Source organism: Ctenopharyngodon idella, chromosome 14, assembly GCF_019924925.1.
Source record: "Ctenopharyngodon idella isolate HZGC_01 chromosome 14, HZGC01, whole genome shotgun sequence".
Lineage (NCBI taxonomy): Eukaryota > Metazoa > Chordata > Actinopteri > Cypriniformes > Xenocyprididae > Ctenopharyngodon > Ctenopharyngodon idella.
This window is the reverse complement of record NC_067233.1, coordinates 13,634,417-13,660,805: the sequence shown is the minus strand read 5'-3', so window position 1 is coordinate 13,660,805 and position 26,389 is coordinate 13,634,417. Positions and strand designations below refer to the sequence as shown.

Genomic DNA, 26,389 nt, shown 5'->3' with positions numbered 1-26,389 from the left:
ACTTTTTGAGCAATGTTGCTGGGCAATGTTGCCGTCAACGGGCAACCTGGTAAGACACAGGGCAACTAATTAGGGCAATGGACAGTTGGCAGCAACCAATCAGAGGAGCAAATCTATTGCCAACCCAATAAATACTTTATTAAAAACACTTGTTAGGCACTTTATTTCATATTTTTAAAAATATTTTCTTTGTTTTTATTAAATATAAATGCCTTTCCGATCTGATTTGTGATAGGAAAAGGGAGAAGAGCGAGTTTGGCAAAAGGTGGATTCGAACCTGCATCGATCGCGTCAAGCTACTTTCACATGCCATACGCCCTACAGCCTACACTACTACAGACATCAAACAAAACCTGTCTTTTTAGTATTTAACTAAAAAAAAATGATGGCTTAATTACAGCCTACGCACATTAAATTGGACACCTTTTAGTATTTTAAGCATTAAATGAGGTTAATTCCCTGTTTTGTGTTGACACACGACAATTTACCAGCATAAAAAAGATATAAGTTCACGCTCCTTTTCTTCGCTCCACTGCCGCTGAGAGGCCGCCGGTCACGTGATCGGTTGCTGGAATTCTGATTGGATGATCTCAAAAAATTGCCCACAACCGATCTAAAGTATCTTAAAGTATCCAGATTTGTTTCCCATTGAGAATGAGCAAATTTGTTGCTCATTCTCAATGGGAAAGAGCCCAAGCAACAATGCCCGGCAACATTGCTTAAAAAGTTGCCCCGTGTATCATCACCTTTACTGAATCTTTCTCCATTGATGACCATTCAAAATTAGATATGTATTTATTTATTTATCTATTTAATATTTATTTGCAAACAACATTTTATAGCGCTTAATATGTCATTATACAATAGTAGATGTTTTACCAGATTTATTTATTTATTTACAGATGTTGTTGTTTGTTTAATTTTTTATTTGCAGTCATTTTATTGTGCTAAAATTTCACTGTTTTAACAGATTGATTGATTGATTTTCAAACATTTTACAGTACTAATATTTCATTATACTAGATGTATTACATCTTTGTATACTAGATGTATTTACCACATTATTTATTGTTTTTAATTATGTTTTGGTGCTATTTATATTAGTTATTTATATTATATTTATAGTTATTTATATTTATATTAGTTATTTATTTTCTGTATTACCAGATGTTTTTTGTTTTATTTAGCTATTTTATAGTGTTAGTTTATTTTTATTTATTTATTTATTTATTTATTTTATATTTCACTATTTATTTCTTTGCAAACATTTTGCATAATATTTCATTATGCAGTATAGATATTTTAAAAGATTTATTTATTTAGCCTCTTTCTTTCTTTCTTTCTTTCAAACAGCATTTTATAGTGCATTTCATTAAATTATTGTAGAAGTTTTACCCGATTATTATTTTCAGGTTTGTGGCATCATCATGTCGTTTGAAGTTTAATTTGAGACACTTGAAGGCAAGCAAATCAGTCTACAGGCAGAACTGTGAAGTCTCAGAAAAGAAACCAGAATATGTTTGTGAAATAATCTATATTTATTACTTTTGGAGTAAAGTTTGCAGTTCTATACTGCTGTTTGTGGCGACTGCTGCACCATTATTTGATTTTTTTTTTTTTTTTTTTTTTAATACAATGTTCTAATATTGTGGGATCTTCTATTTCAGATTATCAAGCCCCTAAATTGAAACATAAACTGTGGTTTGTCACTTGACTGTCATTCAGACAGTCTCTTCCTGTCTAAGTGGGCATTATAAGCTGCATTGTGGTCAAAAGTCTGGTTAGACAAAACTAATTACAGTTTGATCTTTGTCAAGGTTATAGGCAAATGGTTATGCAAACCTGTGTAGTAAAAAAAAAAAAAAAAAAAAAATCCCATCTATTAAGCATATACGACCGGTTTGACTGCACACCCCACATGAGATGTATCTCAATGACAGTCAAAGGATTTTATATGACTCACAAAGCACAGATGGCATGATGATAGCTTTTGTTTATTGGCTATATAAAAGCAGGTACCCAAGTCTGCTAATGTGTATTTAATCCAGAGTGAACGCTAGTGCATAAACCGTTTCATATATTTTTCCAGACCAAAGTGTATTATTACCCGCTCTCACACTCCCGGCATTACTAGAGAACTGCATTTTACTCGGATTGCTTCCAATTAATTGTTTCAGAAGTTGCAGTAATATAAGCAATTAAAGGAGAGCATTTGAGGAGAGCACTCTCGCTGTGACTGGAGAAGAGCTTAATTACTCTGACTCTTTTGATCAGATGCTCATAGAAAACATCTCTCTCCCTCTCTTTCTCTGAATTCCAGTCGTCTTATGCAGCATTGAAAAGCTGTTTTCTGAGTGTTGGAAGCAGCTAAATCGATGCGAAATGTTAATAATCTCCATTCATTTGGCAGATATGAAATATTAATTCTTAATACAAGCAAATAGAAAATCAGATGAGCTGGTCAGTACCTCATTCTCTGGACTCCACTGTTTTTCTTCTTCAACAAACAAACACGTACAGAAGGTCTCAGATACGCCTTTTTTGTGTGTTGTTTACCTGCCCATTTTCATTCAGCTGAGTGGTGTGCGTGTTTGTTTTTGTCTGAATGTGGGTCACTGGTGTTATCATGCAGGCTCTCAGCCCTTCCCCTGTTTACATCACATTAGGTCACTGCATTTTCTGTTTTTATCTTCAATTGTTCTGAATGTGATGGACATTACAGAGCTGAGACAATTCAATAATGGAGGGAATGGTCACTGTATTACTTCATGACAAGAACAAAATGAATGTCTCAGCCTTTTGCTTGAAGTGACAGTATCTTTGTCCATAATATATATTTTTATTTTTTATTTTGTTGCTCATACTTGCATATAAATACTTTTTACAAGCACACACGTCAATGTGTATTTTGTATCTTAAATGTAATTCTGTCATGACATGACATGTTTGGCATGGTAATGGATATGACTATGTGAATTTGTATGACAATGTTAATATTTATGACCATAAGCAGCTGCTGCTGCTGCTGTTGGTTATTGCTGCTGCAGAGCAAGGGACTTGCTACTGCCTATACGTACAAAATATGCTGCTGTGAGCAAGTGAGACATGCTGCTGCTTTACAATAGCATACATGAATAACCCGTAGCTGATCTATACAGGTGGAGCTGGGGGAGGTGGAGGGTTTCTGAAAGGACGCTGCAAGCTGAAAGTTGAACAGCAAGTTCATTAGCTGCTGATACAGCAGGAACCAGTCAGCTGTGCCTTACAGAGAACGATGTGTTTGCAAGCAGACTGAGTTAGTTCCCCCAAAAATGAAAATTCTGCCATTAAGTACTCACACTCATGTCATTCCAAACCCGTAAGACCTTCGTTCATCTTCGGAACACAAATTAAGATATGTTTGATGAAATCCGAGAGCTCTCTGACTACTCCATAGACAGCAATTTAATTACCACTTTCAAGTCCCAGAAAGTTAGTAAAGACATTAGAGCTGCACGATTAATCGTAAAACGTTTCGCGATCTCGATTCAAGCACCCATGCGATCCTACTTTATTAATAACAATGATTCTCCCGCGTCTATTAAACCTTTGACAAAATCATACCGGAATATTTAAATCTGTGTTCGTGCTGCCAGAGCCAGACAGAGCCGTTTTGAATCACACATTAGTTATTTCTGTGTTACAGATATTCACATTATCACAGAAGTACTGAGATATAAGTTTAAACACGATGCCTACGATAGCGATCAAAATAGAGCAAACTATCTTTTGAAACGAACTTGGCACGTCAAATAACGGTTGTATCAATTACATCTAATTCCGCTAGGTGGCGACAACTGACTGTTAAAAAATGTATTTGTCATTGAATTGTTCATTCAAAAGATTTGTTCAAAAACACTGATTCATCCAGCAATGAAACAAGTATTTATTAATGAGTCATTGAATTCATTCAGAACCATTTTTAAATAATTCATTCAAACATTTTCCAGCAATTAGAGTCTGCAATTTATATTTTGTCAGAACCTCTAGTAAATTACATGTTATTTTGTTTGGTTGTTTATTCAGAATCGTGGGAGAATCGTGATCACTATTTGAAACCAAAAAATCGTGATTCTCATTTTATCCAGAATCGTGCAGTTCTAAAAGACATTGTTAAAATAATCCACGTGACTACAGTGGTTCAACCTAATTTTATGAAGCAACGAGAATATGCAAAAACAAAACAAAAATAATGACTTCATTCAACAAATTTGTCTCTTCCATGTCATTCTGCTATGCTGTTTACGTTCTGCGCTTTCAGGTTCTATGTCAGAACGCCAGCTCAGTATCAGTCAGCTCCTGTGTCAGCATCACACGCATGCGTCATGCTGCTCACGTGAACAGCGTCGGCTAATACTGAGCTGGCGTTCTGACGTAGAACCTGGAAGCACTGAACGGGTTTTGTGTTCCGACCACTTTGTGTTCCGAAGATGAACAAAGGTCTTACGGGTTTGGAATGACATGAGGGTGAGTAATTAATGATAGATTTTTCATTTTGGGTGAACTAACCCTTTAAGGACCAGCTTGTGCCATCTTTCTATGTATGTATACACAGCTTTAGAAATGTTAAAAATAATATTTTTTATGAATAATTATTATATTTATATTATAGTAAATTTAAGTTTTTAACATTTTGAATCTAAGTAGAAAGTCAAAGAAATCTATATACCTTTGTTTTGTTTTGTTTTTTTTTTAAATCAGAAAAGCAAAGTTTATGAAACAACTTTGAACGTTAGCTTGAAAAAAGTCCGGATGGATGGATGGATGAATGGAATTGCCACCTATTAAACTTTGTATTTAGTTAATATATTTAATCATATTATATTTATTATGATAGGAGGTAAGGTTTGAGAGAAGAAGAAGAAATAAATATTTAATAACAACTAACAGCTATATGTGAAGTATTTCAATCCCCTTCATAAAAAGACTTCATAAAAAGGTCATAATAGTCTTGTAGGTCAGGTATTTATAAAGGCCTTTCACGTGGCTTGAATAGCAAATGTTGAATGTCATTTGGCATTAATGACTCACTTATTAGAGTATGATTATAGATATTTTTGAGCATCTAACCATATATATTGCAAATATATTAGATGCTGTCAAGACATATATTAGTGGTGCTCTTTATAAGTTCTGTGTGTAGTATGTTTCACTTAAAAAGAACCGTTTGAAAACAAAGACGACTATGGTTGTTTTTCACTTTGAATTCTACGCAGCTCACCGAGTTGATTTTTTGTTTGTTTTTTTTTTTCAAAGAACACTTGATTGTGAAGAAAAAAAAAGCATGTCTGTATGTCATACAGACATCGCAGTTGTCTGCATTTTAATGTTCATGTATGTTCAATTCCATTTAAATTGTGAGTTATTTCATATTTATAGTGTGGTTTATTATTTTTTAATTGCTATGGTTTCTGTTGCAACTTTTGATCACTTGTTTTAAAATGTTTAGAGTTCTTTTTGTATATGTGGAATTGTTTAGTTTTCTCTACTGAGTGTTGATATCTGTTTATGCCTAGTTGACAACTTAACTTTAAAGTTCACCAGAAAGAAAAAAAAAAACAACAACTCACCATAATAGCTGCAAACACCTACATCCCCTTAATTGTTTACAAAACATATAATGTTTTATACTGTAAATACATTATCGCCACATACAGTGGTAGACTAATTGTTGTGTTTTACAGTGTACACAGCAGGTGCTGCAAAAAAGCGAAGCAAACAAAACTGCTACTTTGATCTGATCTAAGAGAGGTGTCAAAGACAATGAAAGATACTGATACTTGATGGAGAGATCACAATATTTAAAGTTTTTACAGATGCAAAAAGGAACTCTAAAATGGAGGGTGTATACAGCATGTATTTTCTGTATTCTGAATGATTTGTTTTGCAAAACATGGATTGCCTTTAGTGTTGGTGATTCAAATCATAGTGCAGGGGTGGTGAACTCCGGTCCTGGAGAGCCTCAGTCCTGCAGAGTTCAGCTCCGACCCTGATCAAAACTCAGCTGCCTATGGCTTTCTAGCAACCCTTCAGACCTTGATTAGCTTTTCCAGGTGAGTTTGATTAGGGTTAGAGATGAACTCTGCAGGACTGTGGCTCTCCAGGACCGCCGTTAGCCAACCCTGTCATAGCGCACAATGCTTTCTAAAATACAGGGTTGTGCGCTACTCAACTGAATTGAGAATTCCTGGATTTGAATCGAGGTATCAAAATTGATGCCAATGCAGAATTGCAACTTGAAAAGCATGTGTCCGTTTTTTTAACCAGAAAAGCAATAAAGCTTAAAAAATAGCTTAAAAAGTTAACAAGTTTTAAAGTTTATAAGCCTGGATGGATGGATGGATGGATGAGTTGATGAATGGATGGATGAGTGGATGGACGAGTTGAGTGAATGGATAAGTTGAGTGAATGGATGGGTAGATGGATGATGGATGGATGGATGAGTTGACGAGTGGATGGATGGATGATGGGTGGATGGATGGATGAGTTAACTGAATGGATGGATGGATGAGTTGAGTGAATGGATGGGTAGATAGATGATAGATGGCTGGATGAATATATGGATGAGTTGACGAGTGCATGGATGGATGGATGGATGGATGAGTTGATGGATGGATGAGTTGAGTTGATGAGTTGACGAATGGATGTATGGAGGATGGATGGATGGATGGATGGATGAGTTGATGAATGGATGGATGAGTTGAGTTGATGAGTTGACGGATGGATGGATGGATGGATGAGTTGAGTGGATGGATGGATGGATGAGTTGAGTGAATGGATGGATGGGTAGATGGATGATAGATGGCTGGATGAATATATGGATGAGTTGACGAGTGCATGGATGGATGGATGGATGAGTTGATGGATGGATGGATGAGTTGAGTTGATGAGTTGACGGATGGATAGATGGATGGATGAGTTGACGAATGGATGTATGGAGGATAGATGGGTGGATGGATGGATGGATGGATGGATGGATGAGTTGTTGAATGGATGGATGAGTTGAGTTGATGAGTTGACAAATGGATGGATGGATGGATGGATGAGTTGACGGATGGATGGATAAGTTGAGTGAATGGATGGGTAGATGGATGATAGATTGATGGATGGATGGATGGATGAGTTGACGAGTAGATAGATAGATAGATAGATAGATAGATGTTTGCATTGCCTCCTATAGAAATTTAAATTTGTTTTATATATTACATTTTTTTTTTTTCCATAGTGGAAGAACATTTAATTTCCCAGAATGCATTACCTAGGTCCTGTAAGATGTTAGAGTAAGGAAGATGACAATATGATGGAAGGTAGGGTTTGAATGAAGAAAAGAAGAATATATTTAATAACAACTAACAGCTATATGTGAAGTATTCCAATTACCTTCATAAAAAAGACTTCATAGAAAGGTAATAATAGTCTTGTAAGCAAGGTACTCATACATTTCTTTCACATGACTTGAGCAGCAAATGTTGAAGGTCATTCGGCACTAATGACTCACTTATTAGGGAATGATGATGCTTCATAATTGACCTTTGTACAGTTTTTATCTTTTTTTTCCCCCCATAATGAACCCCGAAAGCTGCCTCTCAGGTACTTTTACCAAGATATTGATATCTGCATAAGTACTTTTATCACAATATCGATTTAGGCACAATTGAAGTGCTTATCGACCCTTTTTAAGTGAGGCATTTGTATCAAACTAATTTTCCTGGGACATTATGTTCTCACAACCCAATATATAAGTGCTGTGACACACAGCTTCAGAATCTTGGGTGCACTTAAACCCATTGTTTTGTGGATCAGGGACCGTGAAACACTTTGTCTATGGTAAAGGAATTGCATGGTCTGCAAATTGCCTTCTTCGGCAACATCCACAGGTATGTCATGGACAGTCAGGAATAATGCCTGTCATCCATTCCTGTTCCCTTCTCTTCTTCCCTGGAAGGTTTAAAAACATTAAGAATGGCCTTTTCATTTTAGTCAACTTTGAGATACCAGTTCAGTAAGGTTCAAAAAGTGACATTTTTTAAATTAATTTCATAAAGCTTAGTGTATTTCTAGATTATTTTAAATCCAAGCCGGTGGTCTCAGATTTTGTAAGTGTATTGTACACGTAAAAAGACACATTTTCTCATTTCTGCATTACAATTCAAATTTCACTGTTTCAACTCGTTCCCCTTTTCCGCAGATAGATAAATGACGGGCAGATATTCGTTACACACTTGATCCGTTTCCATGCCTTTTGCTTTATTAACGATTTTTTAGAATAAAACAATCTCTCTCACGCCCAGAAATAAAATGCACAGATAACTCACTTTAATTAGCACTGTCATGCCGCACCATCCGTCACAGACATCTCTTAACGGGGGTCTAATTTTAAACTTTATCGCCACAGAAACCAACGGGAGTGATGAATATGCGGGTAAAATAATTTTATGTTTCGTCTCTATTACTTTTGTCCCTGTTGAAAGTGAAACATGTATTAATCTGGCAATTATGATTTCATTAAAATCTATAAATGGCCAAGCATTAACAGTAGATAAATTAGCTCATTTGTTTCAGCCCCGGAGCTTAGGGAACATTAGGGCACGCCCTTTCTGTACCACAGACTGTTCATGTGAGCATATATATGCGCGATCATGCACTTTACGAATGTTGAGACCGTACAATAAAGATTTAAATGCTGTTTCGTGTTCGAGAAGGTAGAACTACTTATGGCTGGGGCAAAACGGACATTTTTTTTTTTTGATAGGAAATTTCATATTTAGATTAATTGTTCTGTGTGGAGTCACTGATCCCATTTGTTATTGCAGCCTAAAGTTATATTTATAACCTGTGTGCATATATCTATTAAGTATAATATAAATGATATTAGCTGTGTGTTTATGTCCGTCCCACACACACACACACGCGCACCTGCCCCTAGATGTTATCAGTTTACTCCATCATATTGAACCAAATCCATCTTGGCGCCACTTACTTCTCGGAATCACCAATACATCAGCAAAAAGGAGCCGTGCGTACGCCGCAAACAGACACACACGATATACACACAAATAGAAAAACGAGCACACACACACACTCTCTCACCCACACACACACTCTCTCACCCACACACACACTGGAGACATCCAGCTGCCACCACAGACCTCAAAACAAACCTCAGGATTAATATTTAACAATCCTCTCTCTCTTCTCTGACCACTACATACCAGAAATACACACACACACGCACACGCACTTCAGCTTCTGAGACGCATATATATAGAGGCATACGGAAAAGTACATATCTTGATACATGAAAGATCAAAGTAGAAGAAAAGACAGCAAATCAAAGAAATACTACCTCTGTGATTTGACAATTTTTTTTTTTTTTTTTGGTGACATTCAAAATGTGCATGACCATGACAGCCTATGAAGTCTATGTTCTAAGTAATCCTTAAATTCACACATGCGCCCATACTTAAAGAAATGTTGACAGATTGTCTGTCCAATAAGCTGTCAGTTTAAGAATGTAACTATCACCATGTCTCATATAATTGGCTTCTGTGCAACATTTAAATGTGTTAGTGTGTGTTTGCGCGTGCGTGCTTGTGTGTAAATAGGCTGACAAGGCTGAGGGAGTGTGTTTCACACCTTCAGTAGCTCTGTCAGATCCATCTGCTCAAAGAACAGCTTATCATGTTCTTGACATTTACCACACACACACACACATACACTGATTTGTAATATTATCTTTCTTAGACCAATACAGTCCCTCGACCATAAGCCTGTATCTTGTCTCATATCCTGTCAGCATGAGTTCCGTTGTGTCGCCTGGACATCGTCTAATTGCATCGTGTTCTGGTAATGTTATGTTTTCTGACTACGCTCAATAACTACCTACTGTAAATACCACCCAATGTTCGGCTTCACAAAGCGTCTGTTTCTCAAATGTCCTTTTCAGTTATTAGTGAAGGCCAAGGGTTTCGCTTCTTTGACTTAGGAAAAAAACAACAATTATAATGGAACTTAATGGTTAACTGAAAATTGAATTATTATTTTCTTACTTTAATGTCATTCCAAGCCTGTATGCTACTATTAATTTATATTTGGAACACAGAATGGGAACATTTAAATATTATTATTATTGTTTTTATGATGCTCTTTTCTATATAATGACAGTTAAATTTCAACACACAGACCTCTCAACCCACCACACTGAGCACTCAACCGTTTTCTTAGGAGGCTGAAGACCCCCTCCATCCTCACTGGTTTCTACAGATGAGTTTTTGAAAGTATACTAACCAGCTGTATCCGCTTTTGTATGGAAACTGCTCAGCATCTGACAGTGAGGCTCTGGAGCAGATGGTGAAGATGACACAGTGCATCACCTGTGCCAACGTTCCTGCCACTGTAGACATTTACATCAATAGGTGTGTAAAGAAGGCAGCCTCCATCAGGAAGGACTCCTCTCACCCTTCCCACAACTGGTTTAAGCCTAGGTCTGGTTTAAGCCTAAGCCTAAATATAGGAAGAGGCTAAGAAGCATTCAGTCCAGAACATCCAGACTCAAGAACAATTTCTTTCTGCAAGTAGTCAAATACATGAATAGAGTTGTCAAAAGTACCGACTTCGGGACCAATCGGTACTGAAATTTTAAAAATGTGACGCTTTGAGAGCTGTTGAGTGAATTTGTAAACACCTCTGATTGGCCATTGTGTTGATGTGCTCGTCTGTGATTGGCTACAATGACCAACGCATGGGAGCATTGCTTTCAAATGTGCATCTGTGTAAGCGCTCAGTGAAGAGCGTCATTGATGACTATTTACAACGTTTTTGAAGCGTTGATCATTGACGCCAATCAGAGACATATACGATGAGCATGTCAACACAATGGCCAATCAGAGGTGTTTATGAATCCGCTCAACAGTGCTCAAAGTGTCACATTTTTAAAATTTCAGTACAACAGGTTAATTCAGTACTCTGATTTTTGGGGAGTTATCAGTGAGTATGTAAACATTCTCACTGTTGTTTCCTGTAGAAACTGTTTAATTTTTATCCATTGCCATTTGCTGTGCTAAAAATTACTTTAAAGTTGACTTTGACTTTGAAATGAAAAGCCATCTCGAGACTATAAAAAAACTTGTGGATAATTTGATTGCTGTTACATCACATTTGAATTAAAATGTCATAAAAAGAGGGGCTTAACCCATGTTGTGATCCAGGTGATCCTATACTTGGCTGAAAATGAAAGTTGTCCGGGGTTCAGTGAGATTGGGATAAAGTTGCATGTAATGATACCAAGAATGTCCTTCAACCGGAAGTGTGAAGAACACCAGAGATTTTTCAATTCTTCATATCTGCGGGATCACTCCCTCGCTCTTTCTCCAAGCCTGCTTTTTCACATTCGATAGCGACGCTACTCAAAATCTCTCCGACAAGTTTCAATCACAACTTCCTTCTTCCCATCAAGCCCCTTCAGGGTTTGCAGTGGACTGTATCTTTCTGATTTTGTCTGACAATTGTTACTGTGGCACATCAGCGAAGCTGCTAGAGATCAAAATGAATCACAAGACAGAACCAGTCTGGATTCCAAAGATGTTTTAGATCATGGATGAAGACAAAAAAAAAAAAAAAGAAAGGCTGGAATTCATCCAAACCTCTTCTAGTAATACATCAATAGTTAATCAAATGCTTAAATGTCACATTAACATTATTCATTGCTCTCTGCTAGAGTTTCAGAATGACAGATATAACGGTATTATAGGAAAATATGTTGCTAAGTTGAAAATATGTTAAGATGATATATAGACTGCTCTATGGAACAGCATCTGACTAGATATATTACACACTTTTAGTCTAGTGACTCGTGCACAAATTTAACTATACAGGCTTTTATTTGAAAGGTAAACAGAGGTAAAGTACTTTCAAACACATATTATGGTGGTACCATGGTACAGTGAGGATATCAAGGGGTAATATCATGGTACTTTGATATATAGCATGAATATTGCATGGTGCGAATGATTGCAGTATTCATAACTGTGTGCAGTACTATGGTACCATTTGGAAGCCCATGTTACTTCAAAGAAGAAGAAAAAACATTGTATTACCATAGTGACAGGAACACGGTGGTATTCTTTTTCACTAATGACAGCAGTTTTGTAATGAAAGCATCACAGAAATGGTTTGTCAGGGTTTAGATAAGATGCAATAGATGAGCTGGGGTGGTGGGTGCTTGGTGAGGTGTGTTGAGGAGGATGCAACAGTTCTCTGTACATTTATTACTGAGTTATCTAGATATAACTGATATTTTGACATGATCCTAAAATGTTCTGTTCTTTGAAGTTTATCTTTGAGCTGTCTTGATAGCAACAGGTCCGTAAACCCAAACCTCTAAGTGTGGAACAGGTTGTAACTGTAAACAAGATTAGATATAACAGTTGTCTGCCATGCCTTTAGAAAAGTATACCTGTCCCTTGTAAAATGTATCTTGAATTTCACTAGAAACAATGTAACAGGTAAACACTTACAAATTTAATTAATCCTCAACTTTCTACCAGCTCTTTATCCTCATTTTGGCTACCTTGGCAGTGTTTCCTAAGGTCCAGTAATTCTTAAAAGGCCCTTCTGCCTGACTTGATGTTTAATTATTTTTCTTTCTTTTTTTTAAGCAAAACATTTTTTAACCATTCCTCTTTACAGAAATTCAAAAATACAGTAAAACTATTATATTTGCAACAATATAAAAGTCTTGTCACTTTTATAAATGTACATAATTCATAATGTATCACTACCGTTCAAAAGTCTGGGGTCAGTATTTTTTTCCAGAAAAAAAAAAAGTAAACAAAATTATCAAAAGTATTTTACAAACAATTTAACGTAGATTTCTACAAATTGTTCAAGTGTATATTAAGTCATCACATTACATTGGTTAACATCTTTGCCAGTGTCGATATATATCTCTGTCTTTCCAGTAAACACAAGAATACGTAATTATCTGCATCAAGTCAATCCAGCTTTCCTAATCAAATCTACATGTGTGATTGAAGAACCAAATTAGCCAGAGAGGAATTAGTACGATTAGTGGAATCTGGCGCATTATCTCGGATGTATTAAACGACTCACAAAGAACAGGGAGGCAGGGTAATAACAGAGAGACGCAGTTTTTACATAATCTGTTGTGTTTAGAGCAGTCTGTCAGATCTGGCAAATTCAAAATGTCCATTCCGGCTTTCTTTGAACTGCTTTCAGTTCGTACAACTTTATCAACACTGAATTAAATGCAAATAGCTCCCTCCCTTTTTCTCACTCGTGCGCTTTCTCTCGTTGACTCACAATAACAAACAAACAAAGCAGTATGGAAGAGAACAAAGCTGAGGTATTGTCTCAAAGGACAGAGAGGGATACAACATTTATAAGCATTCTGTTGATGTACGCCCTATCCTCTCAGCAGTCAAGGCTTTTAACTCCGACTGTATGACCGCGCTGATGGGCCGCGCGCTCTCACGTACGCCTCCGGATGCATAATGTTTAAAAAAGAAACGCGGTTCACGTTTTAACCTCAAACGCACACGGTTTTCCACAAGATGCATGTATAAGACTGTTAAAATGGCACAAATTCTCTCTATCCCTGTGTGTGTGTGTGTATGAACGCACAGCTTTTTGAAGCAGACTGAGATCTGACAGAATGTTTCCAGTTCCGCTGTATCTGATCTCCCTCTGTGTGTGTATTGATTCGGTTCTGTGGTATATTCCGTCAGCCCTTCGAGCTAACTGACCCTTTGATCCTGTCAGACAACGCAGCACAAACATTTTGTTACATCACATTTGAAAGTTTTTGGGTGCATTTGAAGTTGGTCTCACAAACACGGATGGGTCCTTGAAGGTCCACTTCCATTTCAAGCGACTTTTAGATTATATGAAGATAATAAACTGGCAGAAATTGAATTGATGTGCTTGTTAGCTGACTGATTTCTCTTATCCATATTTAGGTGGTAAGTTACATCTAATAGATAAACTTAATATGTGGTGTGAACTCTTATCAGGTGATGCAGAGGCAGCCTCAGACCGTGTGCTTCTTTCTTATTACCCGACTGGAATATTTTAGTTGAAATGCAATTCTGCAAGACAATTCCATTATTTTGAATGAATTATGAATTTGGGACTGTTTACAATGAATCCCTCTAGTGAGATTTAGAATGACAGAGAAAGATAGAAAGAGTTAGAGATAGTTTACCCTGGAGATGTTCTCTTGGTTGAAAGGGCCTCCCACATACTGTAGACAGCCAGTCTGTCTGTTTGATTCATTTCCTATGTGTGTGTGAGAGAGAGAGAAAGAGAAAGTGAAGGAAAGGGAATGGCAAAGTGAATGAGGAAGAATGGAGAATATTTCATCACATACAGCAAATGGGTGCAGTGCCCTCTTGTGGAGTGACATCTCTCAAATCAGTTTCTTATCTAAATTAGCTGCTCCTGGACCTGTTAACAGTTTGTGGATCAGATAAAATAAAGATTTTGATTATTTACTCACTTTCATATTATTAAAAACCAATATGTAACGTGAAACACAGTAGACAAACACAGTAACATGAAAGGTGAATTTTTAAGGAATATCCTGGCTTCGGTTTTCAATGTGAATAAGGACTTTTCCAAGTTTTCTGAAGCTGTACATTTTTTTTGTGATGAACAGACGATCACTGATAATCTTCATTCTCCAGTGTGCTGTTCGGATCATTGAGTCAGTGAAACTGAGAACCAATCAGCCTGATTTGTGAATGATTCATTCAGACTGGTTTGGTGAACTACTGATTCATTAAAAATATTTGATTCAAAAGATCAAGTCTTCCAGGAATCTATTCATACTTGGCTCACGAAGAGACAATTAAGCGATAATAACTTTTTAAAAACATTTTATTCTGTTCATCACGCAAAACTTGTCTGGGTTTAGAAGACTAAATATAGTGCAAAAGTCATGTGAATCACTTTCTTTATGGTGTGTTTTTGGAGCTTGACAGCCTTGTATCAGTTAATTCTGTTAGTAGGATGTTATAAAAGGTTTGTTTTTGTTTTTTGTTTGTCTTTTTTTTTTGTCCTAGTTACTCTTTTTCAATATGAAAGTGAATACATCAAAGGGTACAAAAAAAAACCAAACAAAAAAAAAACATAAAATTAATCTGTACACCTTGTGCTGTATTTCAAGTCTTCTGAAGCTGTACAATAGATTTGTCTGATGAACAGACTGATAATCACTGATCATTTTCAGTTACAGTTGTAACTGGATCAGGGAGAACTGAATCAGCCTGATTTCATTCCGACTGGTTTGGTCAACTGGATCAACAGATTCACAGAAATGATTTGACTCAAGAACAGCTCATTCATGAATCTGATGATACTTCACTCATGAGCAACCAAAGAAGAGCTAGAGCGAATAATGACTTGCATTACTATTGTATTCAGAAGACATGAAATATAGTGCACAAGTCATATGAATCAATTTAATGGTGTATCGATTACTTGTATAATATTAAATGGTAACAGTAGCAAGGATATTCTTCCAAAATTCACCTTTTGTGCTCCACAGAAGAAATCAAATCAAGACATATTGTACAGGTTTGGAACGAAATGAGGTTGAGTAAATGATGCCAGCATTTTCATTTTTGGCTGAGCTATTCCTCTGCCAACAGTTTAATGAACTAGTGATCACAGATCAGCCTCTCGTATAAGAAACACAGGTGTGCTCGTACTTGGCACAGTTCTCTCAGTGGTGTCATCTGTTCAAATGATGTGAAAGCAGTTTCAGCAAACATGTCTATATGTCACTGATAACACGTTAGGACAAGCACACATTTCGCACTAGCTTCAGAGGAGGCTGGGAATGGGTATTCCTTCCAATATCAGAATGAAAGTGAAAAGGGAAACATAACGGTACCTTCTTCCTCTCATTCCTCTGTTATTACATTGCACCCTACCCTCTTACCTCTCTGTTCACAGAAGATGAGCTGGAAAGGTAACAGAGGGTGTCAAGGTTGTGCTAAAACAGTATTCTAGCAAACTTCTCTTTTTCTGTCTTTCACACACACATGAACAATATCTCCTCTCAAAGTGTGTATGTGTAAGAAAGAGCAGTCGTGCCCCCTAGCCTCTCGATGTTGGATCTTTCCGCTGAGAAACTCTGAAATGTAAGATGGGCTTATTAAAGAGAAAAACTTGCAGACAGAAGAAATCTACCCATGGTGTTTGGGTCACTGACCGTGTGTAAATGCTTGTTGCTTTTCTTTGTTCCTGTCAGAACCCTGACGTTTTCAACAGCAAAACAATGAGGTGTGTGCTTGTACAGTTCTTCACTTTACTGGTCTCACAACATTCAAGGTTCACAGTGTCTGTGATTTTAGTTCAGCAGTGGAGAGCCATTCAGTTTCTTTTTCCTGTTTTTTTTCTGTCTGAGGGTCTGTATGAGGGTCTCACACTAAGAGAGGATCTCTGATGTTGGCTCCCTTGAATGAATTTAGTTATCCAATTTATTTTATTCATTCATTTTTATTCAGTCAGATTTACTGTCTTTAAGCAGATTTAATATTTACTGTCATGTAACACTCAAATTTAATATTTTAAAACAATAATTTGGTAGTACTGTAAAATATGAAAATGCATCTTTCATATTTTCAGTAACAATGATGAGATGTCTTGATTTGTGTAACACTGAACTATTGATTTTTATTTTTAGCATATTAAACAGATTGAATTTAAGCTTTCATTCACATATAAACATTCATCAACTCACACATAAGTTATGGTAAATGGAAGCTCAAGCATGTTTGCTTGACGTGCGAGAACCAATGAGGTTCATTCTCGTGTGTTACGCAGCACGTTTGAGCATCCACAAGAACCAATGAGGTTTGTTCTCATGCATCAAAGCAAGTAGTGTTCATCATATAAAGTGAATCTTCAGAAAATTTGGAGTAAACCACTCAAATCATATGGATTAGTTTTACAATATCTTTATGAACTTTTTGAAGCATCAAAGTGGTAGTTGCACGGGCTGTCAATGGAGGGACAGAAATCTCTCAGATTTCATTAAAGGGGTGGTTGATTATGATTTTAGCTTTAGTTAGTGTGTAATATTGCTGTTAGAGCATAAACAACATCTGCAAAGTTAGGACGCTCAAAGTTCACTGCAAAGGGAGATATTTTCTTTTAAAGAATTCTCTGTTTAAGGACTACAACAAACGACTGGTAGGGACTACAACGAGCTTCTTCCCGGGTTAGTGACATCACTAACCCTAAAATTTACATAAACCCTGCCCCCGGGAACATGCAACAAAAGGGTGAGGCCATGTTATTGCAATACAGTATGTAACACAAATGCAGTAGCATGTCATAAAAGCAAGATGACAACATGACAAGTTATATCCGTAATTAAACTAAACTATACCTGTTCTACCTTCATGAGAGCATATATTCTGTGGCTCTGTAGGATCTTACAACAGTTCCCACATGAGCAATTTATAGATTATCATGACAGAATATGCTAATCAGTGACTTTAAGATAGTTAACTCCACATTAGCTACATAAATTCATCAACTAACCATTCAGAAACATCCTGTTGCATTCTACATGTTGTCACGTCTTCTTGAGTCTGTCATTCATTGTCCGACTCCGGTTTGAACATAAAAGGCTGAACAGTTTCTGACATTTTCAGTGAGTCTGCATGAGGTAATTGCAGCTGCTAACACAAGCTCTTAAAGCTCCACCCTCTTCTTGGGAGCAGCAGCTCATTTGCATTTAAAGGGACACAAAATGGAGCATTTTTGCTCAATCTCAAAAAGTGACAAATTTAACATGCTATAAAAAATTATCTCTGGGGTATTTTGAGCTAAAACTTCACACACACAATCTGGGGACATCAGAGACTTATTTTACATCTTGTAAAAGTGGCATTATATGACCCCTTTAAAAATATCTTAATTTGTGAACGAAAGTCTTATGGGTTTGGAACAACATAAGGGTGTTTTTCAGTTTTGGGTGAGAATTTTCATTTTCAGGTGAACTAACCCTTTAAAATAAAATAACTATTGTGTTACCTTGCTTTATTAAAGTAAAGAATTAAAAACGTAGTGCAGATTTTGTTTAGCATGTAAGAGGAATTATTTATTTTATTTATGTATGGATGGATGGATGTATGTCTGTTTGTTTTAGTTTGACATTTTGTTCCAGTAATTTGAGTTTCAAGAGACATCAGAGGTCGATTGGATCCACTGTATTTAGACATGAATATGTAATGCCTGCTACACATTTTTTACCTTCAGTAAACATGTACAGTCATTTTCAGTACAAATTATTTTGGAAGTTTCATGTAAAACCCACTTGGCTCAAAAACAAGGGCTTTTTTTTTTTTTCAGGTTGTGTCAGAAATTGTGTAGCAACATGGTGATTGGAAAAACAATAAAATTCACCAAAAACAACATGTTTGTTTGCTTTTACCTAATTTTTAATGTCATTTAGTATTTTCTTTGGTGATTAAAGTGGGTCAAACATATAGGAAAACACTTGCATGCCTTATCTAGATTGAATGAGCCCGCGTTGCCCTCTGCTTCAGACCTTTGGCTGGTTGGATTACCATAATCCATAATCTTGTGCTTGAATTGAGTTGGGCTGTGGGCCGCGTCCGTTTGGGGGGACTGTATGAGGTGTGTGTCTCTGAGCGTAGGGGCACTCTGATGATTAAAGGCCCAGATCTGACATGAATCCGTGTGCCTGAATCAGTGTGTCGGCCCGTGGGCATGGAGCTTTGTGCTCAACCGTCTCCTGCTTCTCTATAACTCTTTAACAACAAAGCAGATCAGATTGAGGCAAGGGATAGACGACACATTAACATTATTACTGCAACATTAAGGGAGCTGGAGGCAGGAGGCACTTTGCGGCATTGCATACGTGAGCAGTGTGGGGCTTTTCTTATTTCATTAGTCAGCTTGTAAGCTTCTCTTTATCACCATAAGTATCTATGCAGAGAGACTGGAACAAACCGCTCCTTGAACAGTCTGGGGTAAGATAGAGGTTATGACACACTGGCATATAGTTCATTAGCTTAACAGTAGGCCATTTATAGTTTCCAAGCAACGTACCAACTTGCCGCATAATATATAATTCCAGAGACTTAGGTTTGTGTTTTAACAGTGTTTGATTTGAAAATGTCTTTACCAAACTACACAGATGCACTGTGTTTTTGCCTACACTGGGAAATTACATGTTACTGCTCATCACTTGTTCTTGTTTAGAGTATTTATGTAAGTGTTCATTCATTCCCTTGTCCACATAGAATAAAAAAAATAAGGTTCTTTTACAGCTTATTTTAAAGCAGTGTAAAATTTAACAGGTGATTTAAACACAATGTGATTTCAGAAAATGAATTTAAAATCTTGAGCTCATACTGTATATATTCAGTATTATAAAGTACCATCCGTATCCAAATCTGTGGTCTCTTAAAGGGTTAGTTCACCCAAAAATGAAAATAATGTCATTAACTACTCACCCTCATGTCGTTCCACACCCGTAAGGCCTTTATTCATCTTCGGAACACAAATTAAGATATTTTTGATTAAATCCGATGGCTCAGTGAGGCCTGCATTCACAGCAATGACATTTCCTCTCTCAGGATCCATAAAGGTACTAAAAACATATTTAAAACAGTTCACGCGAGTTCAGTAGTTCTACTTTAATATTATAAAGCGACGAGAATATTTTTGTGCACCAAAAAGGAGATCCGAGTCACTGATTCGATTCGCAAAGCTCCGAAGCAGTGTTTTGAAATCGGCCCATCACTATATTGTTGAAAAGTGATGTTATTTTTTTTATTTTTTTTTGGAGCACAAAAAGTATTCTCATCACTTTATAATATTAAGGTAGAACTACTGAACTCACATGAACAGTTTCAAATATGTTTTTAGTACCTTTATGGATCTTGAGAGAGGAAATGTCATTGCTTTGAATGCAGGCCTCACTGAGCCATCGGATTTAATCAAAAATATCTTAATTTGTGTTCCGAAGATGAATGAAGGCCTTACGGGTGTAGAACGACATGAGGGTGAGTAATAAATGACATTATTTTCATTTTTTGGTGAACTAACCCTTTAACATAAAATGATGATAGTAAGTTTATGATGAATTTTAATTTTTTGGGTGAACTGTCCCAGGGTTAGTTCACCCAAAAATGAAAATTCTGTCATCATTTACTCACCCTCAAGTTGTTCCAAATCTGTATAAATTTCTTTGTTCTGTTGAACACAAAGGAAGATATTTTGAAGAGTGTTTGTAACCAGGCTGCTTTGGGGCACCATTGACTCCCATAGTAGGAAAAAAAAAATACTATGGAAGTCAATGGTGCCCCAAAGCAGCCTGGTTACAAACACTCTTCAAAATATCTTCCTTTGTGTTCAACAGAACAAAGAAACTTATACAGATCTGGAACAACTTGAGGGTGAGTAAATGATGACAGAATTTTCATTTTTGGGTGAACTATCCCTTTAAGAGTTTCTTAATTTCTTGAATGTCTCTGAAAGGACAACCAGAAAGCATCAAACAATTGTTTAGAAAACAGTTTACTATTATCATGTTGTTATCCCTCCTGCTGAACTGCTACTATACATGTCCAACATTCTGTTCAGAATAATTAAAGGGGTAGCACATTTATAAACGCTAATTTTACAACGGTTAAAGTTGTTAAATTCAGCCCCAGTTCCATGTTATTGCCATTCCTCGTGATAATCAGCACTGGCCACTGTGTAATCTCTTTGGTGACCCAACAGTTGACAGATAATCTCATTGTTATATTGATAGTCCTCCGAGCAGCAGAGAGAAAAAAAATATTTAAAAAAAAATAGCTATGCTCACAAACATTAAATCCACCCAGATTCTAATCTACCATTACTGAAATGAAATCTAGACTCTAATCATCTTCATCACTATGCAATTTTAATGCAGCAATATAAGAACATTGCTAAAATAGATTTATTCCATTTATTTATTTCAAAATAATGTGGGTCATTTGTACTTTGAGTGATTACATTTACAGTCAAATAGCAGCTATCTTATTTGGGTGATTGTGTTGGCTAAGTGCTTTTACCTTCATTGGTAACAATAAGTCCCATTAAAATAAATCTTTGTTTTTGCCAGATTGGGTCAAATAATATTATTATTTTGGTCTCTCAGTTAATCAATGATGATTGATATTTATATTCCTATTCAGAGTTTTTGAACAGGTATAACAGACCTGTCACTCCATCAGAGTTTGCTATTGTGATGGATGCCATTCCTTGTGGGGCCATAACTCTTCTCAAAGACTCAGCTAGACACCAGTCTTCTTTGTCAGTAGCTCATCCTTTTGATACCATGATTGGGAATATTTGTTTTTTTATCTATTTCAGAATGAGATTCTCTCCCATACATTGCGTCCTACTGGAATGGCCAGTTTGCCGACATTCCATGGAAGAAAGTGTTGTCATCTAAATATTTAACCAATAAGGTAAATGATGTGTATTACAAACTACTTTATCTTTTTTTATCCTGTGACGCTCAAAAAAAAAAGAAAAAAAAAGATGTTTCCTGACATTGACTCTTTATGTTCATTTTGTGGTGCTGAAGACGAGCCTATTCCTTATCTCTTCTGGGAATGTTCACATACAAGTCTGTTCTGGAAAGATTTGTGTACATTTGTACGCACATATTCATCACAGATTTTGAGAATCTTTGTTATAATAAGATGTTTTATTTGGTCATCACAATATGTAAAGGACCAATATTTTTTAATAAATGTATATATTTTCCTAGCAAAATTTTACACAAATGTAAATTTCAGGGTGTGAAGCTCTACTTTTTTGTTTTTTTGTAAGGAACTTAATTGCTACCTGGATACTCTCCATACATTCACCAACTCCAAAGCCCTTAAAACTGCCTCACTATGTCATCTTTATGGTATTTTCCTGAATTTGTAACCTGTAATTGAATTCTCAGTTGTATTTACCTGTGACATTAGTTTTGTATATTTTTAGCAATAAATAAAAAATGAACAATCTGTCCCATTAGGTAATGTTAGTTAATGACATTAACTAACTGTGAGCAAAATTTGTTTACAGTGTTTATTTGTTACAGTATTTATTAATCTTTATTAATAAAAGTACAACGATTTTTAGTTCAACTATTTAATGTTAGCCCAAATCCATTCTTCACATTCTTCGTAACTTGAATATGGAAGGCGTCCTGGCGGAAGCTAGATATTTTACTTCATAACTTGTTAAATATGGATATTTTTTTTTACACGAACGCATCGCTTCACTTCAGAAGGCCTTTATTAACCTCCCGGAGCCGTGTGGAGTACATGTTTATGATGGATAGATGTGGATGGAGACACTTTTTTTCAGCTCATACTCGTTGATCCCGCTCACTGCCATTATAAAGCTCGGATGCGTCAGGATATTTATTAATATAACTTCGATTGTGTTCATCAGAAAAAAGAAAGTCATATACACCAGCTTGAGGGTGCCCAGTTCTGTCAGGACCACTATCGTCAAATATGATTGATAATGCATAGAGTTTGTATTGGCGGTATGATTCTGTTCTGGGCAAGAACTCCCTGCGCATCCATGCAGCCTAGCATGGATAAGAGCAGGGAGAGCAGCAATAAACCCCCTTAGGGTGAACAGAACAGAACCAACATATGCAGATATAATTAAAGTCAATAATTTAACATGTTTAACATACACATATTTCAAGAATTAGTTTGATTCAGGGGAATCATAAGGCCAATCCTGACTGAATAGAGGAGGAGCTGGGGATGGAGGAGGGTAATTAGCTCCTGAGAAATGCAATAGCTGCTGATAATACTGAGGAGCTTATATATGGATGCTGTGATAGGCGTCGTATTCCTATAGGTAGACGGGAGTTACCTGGGAGTCAGCTGATGCGAGCTTGACTGACGTGACCTGCCAGAACTGACGCTAACGCTTGATGTGAAAAAAAAAAAATAAATAAATAATGGATGGGTGCAAGTGTACTATAAGTGTTAACTAAATACATTTTTTAAATACAGAGATCGTATATAAGCACATTTTAGTTCATATTTCATGATTCAATGTTAACATTAAATAAGATTATTAAATGATTTAGAAGCATTGTTCATGTTAACTATTATAGTTAACTAAAATTAACAAATTAACCTTATTGTAATGTCATCCATCCGTCCATCCATCTGTTCGTCCATCAACCCATCCATCCACTCATCAACCCATCCATCCACTCGTCAACCCAACCATCCATCCATCTGGATGTCCATTAAAAATGTTGTCATTTGGCAATCCCATATTTTGGCTGCTAAACACAAAATGAGATATTCATTCAAGAGAAAATGGCTTATTATCCCCAGTGATGGCACAGTAAACCCTAGAATATTATCAAGGCAATCCCTAATTATTGCCCTACATGCTGTTTAACATGCAGGCTGCAGTAACACACAGACATGTGCAGTTGTGGAAAGGTGATCTAATTAGCAGAAGTCCAGATGCTGGAGGGATAATCCCGCTACTGGTGTTATGCCGAACCAAACCCTGTGCACGCACACAGTCTAATTGCCCTGAATGCACAGAGTCATGTGTTGGAAACATCTGACCGTTATTGGACACATTGACCTTGCGAAATGCTATTCCGCAGTGACTTTTTCCCTGTTTGTTACATTGCTTCAAGCTTGTGGCTGATTAGCAAAGGTATAAACAGGTCTTTTTTTCCTCTCTCTCTCTCTCTCTCTCTCTCTCTCTCTCTCTCTCAAAGTGATGACTTTATTCTGCAGGGGACAGGATAGATAGCAGAGCGCACCGATGTGTCCACGTGCCATTTCTCAGGTGTTGATGCAGTTCTCTCCCAGAGATCTATAGCACCTGCTAGCAGAGGCTATGGTTCAATAACTCCCGTCCGATAACAGCAAAAGACCAGCGTTTGACATTTGAAGAATAAGCTCAATAGCCCAGCCAGTCAAACATGGATAGAGCTTCTATTGATCTCTGTACGCTGGAGTGAAGATAGTCCTTCCTGGGTTTCCCCATTAGAATTGTGTCTTGTAATAACCAACTCTCATTCTATGTTGCTTGCTTATTTTTTTCTTTTTTTCTTCCCTGGCATGGTCCAGACTCTCTATGGTACATAAAATATGCAACAAAAGCCTAACTGCTTTGAGTAAATGAGGTTAACATTGGGTATCGTGGGATTTAGAGTTCATTATGTTGTCACTAGGTGCATTAGCTCAAGAACAAAAACGTGTTTCTCGCTCGATTAAACCACAGTCTGTCATATGCATTTCTGCTCAACCATTCGTTCATATAGTAGGAATTTCTAACCATACTCCTCCTTAGTCCAAGCTGGTTTATGCTGATTTTCTGCTGGTTCTGAAAAGTCATGCTTTGATTGATTGATTGATTGGTTGGTTGGTTGGTTGGTTGGTTGATTGATTTGAGGGGCATCAGAAACCATTTTACTTTGTGTAAGATCATGAAAATTTTTTTTTAAATACTTATCATTGGAAAGTCAAGTGGCACAGTTGTTGTTTAGCACTGTTGTGGTATGTTACGTTATAGATAACCTTTTTTTTCAAACAACTAGTAAAGTAACACATTACTTTTACATTTTACAACAAAATATATCAGTTACTTTTTACAATAAGTAACTCAAGTTACTTTGTTTTTCCATTTATTGACTGACACCTTTTCTGTCCCAGTGTTGAGAGAAATCGGGAGTGAGATGCGGAGGTGTTGTGTGCGCTGTGTAATCATGATGGTTATTGTATTTCTAGACTAAATACTGACATATATTATGCTGACCTTTGATGACCCAATTCAACCATACTAATAAGCAAAAATGACTGAAGTTAAACATTACATTTGTGTTTAATATTTTTTTTTCAACACTGTCTTTATTGATTTTTGAAACATTACCACCAGAGACAAACAACATTAAAAAAATAAATAATAAATAAATAAATAAATATAATATAATATAATATAATATAATATAATAACAAAAAATTAAATACAATGGTACAATGATATCATAACACCTGATGTATGTTAAGCCAGGTTACACAGGAAACAGACTATTAGGATCGGTTTCCTTCAAAAATTCCATAAAAGGATTCCATACTTTGAAAAACTTTTCAGGTTTTCCTTTAACAATATATGTACGTTTTTCCAAAGCCAAACAGTTAGACAATTCCTGTAACCATTGTTTAAAACTAGGGCTTTCTATATTTTTCCAATGGCATGCTACTGTGAGTTTTGCTTGTAATAAACAGAAAATCAACATTTTCTTACCAGAACTGGATAAAGTGCAAGTTACAGGGAAAATATTTAGTATACAAAGTTTAGGACATTTAGGAACATTTTGTTTCAAAACCAGTGATAATTTTTTTTTTTTTTTTTCGAAAATTTTGAACTTGAGGACACTTCCATAAGCAATGGTATAATGTTCCTATCTATAGGTTGCATTTTATACATTGATTGGGAATATTTGGATTAAATTTATGTAGTAATTCTGGAGTTATGTACACTCTCATAATCCATTTGTATTGTATAAGTTTAAACCTTGTATTAATTGTCTGGGTCTGGGCCTTTAGACAGATACTCTGCCATTCATCCTCAGTTATATTCTCATTTATGTCTTGGCACCAAGCCAAACGCTTGTTGTCTGTATTTTCCCTGCAGTTAGTGGAGATTAGTCTATAAAACATGGAAATTTGTTTACCACAATTAAGATGGTTTAAAGTATTTTTTTCTAAAGGGGACAGATCCGGTAAGGTAGGAGAGTGATTATGTGCTTTATTAATAAAATTCCTATTTTTTTAGGTTTTAGGTAAATCAAACATTTGTCTTAAATCCTGAAAACTGACCATAGTTTTATTTTTGAATAAATCTACCGCCTTATTCAAACCTTTTAATGCCCAAATTTTAAAACCAGCATCATGCGTTCCTGGTGTAAAATAAGTGTTTCCCCAAATAGGGGTAAACTGTGATAATTGTGGAATCTCTCCAAGATGTTTCAAAACTTCATACCATACCACGATAGTATTTTTAACAAAATGATTAGAAGTGGCTTTTTTCAATTTGGGCAGGGGAGCGGAGTACAAATACAAATTTAGTGGTAAAGGAGCAGTTGTATTCGCCTCGATCCGCAACCAAGGGGTAGTATTTTCATTTGTAAACCGAAACATTGCTGCTCTAAGTTGAGCTGCCCAGTAATACCACTTAAGATTAGGCAACTGCAACCCTTCCCTTTCATATGGTAAATACAAAAGAGAGAGCCTCAGCCTAGGATGCTGATTTGCCCATGAAA

General features: G+C 36.3%; 1 long non-coding RNA gene across 2 annotated transcripts in view; it reads left to right on the top strand.

Moving 5' to 3' along the window:
* LOC127494791 (uncharacterized) overlaps positions 1–26,389 on the top strand; it is a 131,657-nt gene that overhangs the window by 6,688 nt on the left and 98,580 nt on the right. Inside the window, exons 2-3 of one of the 2 annotated variants that reach the window (XR_007924972.1) lie at positions 21,445–21,542; positions 21,662–22,086. This is a non-coding gene — a long non-coding RNA (uncharacterized LOC127494791). Of the gene's footprint in view, positions 1–21,444; positions 21,543–21,661; positions 22,087–26,389 lie in introns of those variants that run through there. The other variant, XR_007924973.1, reaches the window with a different exon arrangement.